At 42.8% G+C, this 3,867-nt stretch overlaps 1 protein-coding gene across 1 annotated transcript in view; it reads right to left on the bottom strand.

Moving 5' to 3' along the window:
- DOCK1 (dedicator of cytokinesis 1) overlaps positions 1-3,867 on the bottom strand; it is a 576,252-nt gene that overhangs the window by 129,331 nt on the left and 443,054 nt on the right. The window lies entirely within an intron of this gene.

The following is a 3,867-nucleotide window of genomic DNA, read 5'->3' as shown; positions in this document are numbered from 1 at the left end:
TCCTTTAAGAAGAGTTTCCCAGTACCCATTGCCACTGAGGCGGCTCTGTCTCAAGGAGCACCCCGTATGCCCGAGTAGTAACTGCACTCCAAAGGACTTTCAATGGCTGATTTTTCAGAAGTAGATCACCAGTCTTTTCTTCTGAGGTACCTCTGAGTAGATTCAAACTTTCAACCATTTGGTCAGCAGCTGAGCTTGTATGTACCATTTGAACCACCCAGGGGTTTTCAAGACGAGTTAAGATTGAAGTAATCTAAGGAGCTCCGGTAGCATAGTGGTTACGAGTTGGGCTGCCAACCTCAAGGTCAGCAGTTCGAAACTACCAGCGGCTCCGTGGGTGAAAGATGAGGTGTTCTGCTCCCATAAAGATTTACAGCCTAGGAAACCCTGTACAGGGTCGCTATGGGTCGGAACCGACTCCACGGTATTTAACAACAACAACATGATTTGGAGGATACCAAAAAGGAAAAAGACATGCATACATTAGACAATTAAGAAAAACAGATATCAAATCAAATCAAACCTCTCACATTTCAAAGATTTACTGACACTGTAGCTAAAAGACTGTTACTCAGTGGCGCTCTGGTCATAAAACTCTTCACGACCGAAGCTCTGTCTGTCTGAAAGTCAGCCTGAACTTGGTGTTATAAAAGTGTTCTTCCACAAGCGATGTGGTTAAGGATAGGTTCCTAAAGGGTTGGATATCCCTGGAGATACTAGTGTGTAAGCCGAGTCTAGAGAGTTACAATGAGGAAAGGATTCTCGAATTTGCACATGTTGCATTTTCACTAACTCATTCCAAAACAAAAACAACTGAAGCCAAGCCAACCCCGACTCATCATGACATTACATGCTAGAGTAGAATCGCTCCGTGGGGTTTCTGAAGCTGTAAATCTTTACAAAAACAGACTCCCTCATCTCTCTCTTGCAGCTGGTAGATTTCAAACACCGGCCTTTCCGTTGGCAGTCCAATGCTTAGCCCACTACACCACCGGGACTTGCTCACTGGTGCATAGTAAATGCCACCCACATTCTGCCCACTGCCCACATGAGCAATCAGGGGCTCGTTATTGCGTGCCGCTTCTGATCAATCAGAATTCATCCCAAAATTCATCCCAGCCCAAACCCAAACCCAAACCCACTGCCACCAAGCCCATTTCAACTAAATCTGGTTGAAACAAAATCTTTTTTCTGAGACTAAGTCTTTATGGGAACAGATAGTCTGATCTTTCTGCCTTGGAACAGCTAGTAGGTTTGAACCATCGACCTTGCAGTTTGAAGTCCAACGCTCTTCCCACAGTGTGGATTAGGCTGAAGTCCAGAACTGCCTCCCGGATCAGAAGACCAGCCTCCACAGTAGTCTGTCTGCCATGTGGAGCTTCTTGCAGACCCACTGTGCGCGTTGCCACCAGCTGGAACCTTCTTGCCAGTCTGCCCAGGCCAGGCCCTCAGAGACGGCCTATTACAGCCCGCCAATAATGCAGACACTACAGCAGTGAATGAAATCCACCTCTCACTCATGCTGTGGTATTCTCCTTCCCACACCATCCCACAGCCTCCTGGGCCCGGACCTGTCTTCTTCCACTTGTCACCTAGGCCATCCAAATTGGAAGGCCCATTGAAGGAATTTTAGCGAGAAACATGTGGATGTTAGATTTTTCATTAACAAAGCAGGAGTAATATTTATGATACCAATGACACAGTTGCCAACGATTCTATAAAAACAAGGTGTTAACATTATTGCCTCTATATTTAATTAACTGTGAAGTAAGTGGAAATTGAAAAGCATTTATAGGATCTAAGAAAGAGCCATGCTGACCACCATTTATCCAGCACTTCTCCCCGAACTGGGAACTTTAAATACAAATATGCCAGCTTAGCTGGTCACCAGGAGTTGAGCTAGAATGTGCTGTGACTCTCATTTTAAAGATGATTTTTGACACTTGCTGTGGAGTCTCAGAAATGACAGGAAGCAAAAGAAGGAACTGAACTCGAACGTTCCAGACTCCACAGTTGCTCGTGGCTTCTCCTGTGACCAGAGGAAAGGCTTGGGAATCTACTTCCATAAAACCAGCTATTGAACACCCCATGGAACACAGCTCTGCCCTGACACACATGGGGTGCTATGAGTTGGAGCTGACTGGACAGTAAACAGGAACTGGTTTAAATTTCCCCCAATTTACTTATAAATTCAATGGAAGCCCAAGGATAATTTTTTTTGCTGTTCTTAAGAAAAGAAACTTAACAAGCTGGCTTAAAACTTCTACACAAGTTTTATATAGCCAAATTAATTTTACAACAATTATAGCCAAAATAATTTTACAACAGAACAGTAATAGGAGCTGGTAGTTCCACTTGCTGTTGTTGTTAAGTACTGTTGAGTCGGTTCCGACTCATAGAGACCCTGTATAGGGTTTCCAAAAAGCAGCTGGTGGGCTTGAACCAACAACCTTGCAGTTTGCAGTCCAGTGCTTATCCTACAGTACTACTCCAGGACCCTGCTAGCTGCACTAGTTGGATATAAAGATGTAGCGATAAGAGCCACTATGGCAAAAGGAGCCCAGGGGTTGGAATGGGGTATGAGTTGGGTTGCTAACAACAAGGTCAGCAGTTTGAATCTACCAGCTGCCACTCCAAGGAAAAAGATGAGACTTTCTGCTCCTGTAAAGATTTACAACCTTGTAAATGCGACAACGTAGGATAAGCACTCGACTTCAAAGCTGGTTTGAACTGCAAAGTCGGTGGTTCAAACTCACCAGCCGCTCCTTAGAAACCCTACACAGGGTCACTATGACTTGGAACCGACTCCACAGCACTTAACAACAACAACAAAAACAACAACAAAACCCTATTATAGAGGGTCGCTATGAGTCAGAAACACCTCAGTGGCACACAACCACAAACAACCATGCTAATAACACAGAAAACAGAATTTATACACACATGTATTTGTCTCTGTGCCAACGGCAGCATTCAAAATTACTGAGGTAAGAAGAATCAATTCATACTACCCAAAATTATGTACAGACATAAAGCAAGCCCAATCCAGATTCCAACATCATTCTTTAAAGAGATGGAAAAAGCAATCACCAACTTTATATGGAAAAGAAAGAGACCTCAGATACACAAAGCATTGTAAAGAAGAAAAACAAGGCCTTTCACATCCCAATCTCCAAACTCACTACATGTGTAAACCACAGTGGTCCAAACAGCCTGGCACTGGTACAAGGAAAGACATATAAATCAATGGGACAGAACTGAGAACCCAGCAGTAAATTTCTCACCTATGACCAGCTGATCTTTGACAAAGGTCCAAAATGCATTAAATGGGGAAGAGATAGTCTCTTTAATAAATGATGTAAAATCTGATATCTGTTTGCATAAAAATGAAACAAGATCTATAGCTCACATCACATACAAAAAGATCATCAATGAAAAAACAGGGACCAACATAGGGGCTCTGATGCATAGCATAAAACCACTGTCAGACATGACTGAAACCACAAACAGCAGAAGACAAAACAGATGACTGGGACCTCCTAAAATTTAGACACTTATATGCATCATAAGATTTCTCCAAAAGAGAGAATGGGAAAACATTTTTGGAAATGACATATCAGATAAGGGAGTACTGTCTAAAATTTATAGACCACTTCAACACCTCAGACAAGATAAGACAAATAATCCAATTTAAAAATGAGTAGAGGACACGAACAGACACTTCACCAAAGAAGCCATTTAGGTGGCCAACAAACATATGAAGAGATGCAAATCAAAATGGCAATGAGATATCAGCTCACCCCAACATTAATAGCAAAGTTCAAGAAAACAGAGACAGCAAATGCTGGCAAGAGTGTGGAGAGACGG

The sequence above is a fragment of the Chrysochloris asiatica genome, unplaced genomic scaffold, assembly GCF_000296735.1.
Source record: "Chrysochloris asiatica unplaced genomic scaffold, ChrAsi1.0 scaffold00105, whole genome shotgun sequence".
Lineage (NCBI taxonomy): Eukaryota > Metazoa > Chordata > Mammalia > Afrosoricida > Chrysochloridae > Chrysochloris > Chrysochloris asiatica.
This window is presented reverse-complemented; position numbering and strand designations above follow the sequence as displayed.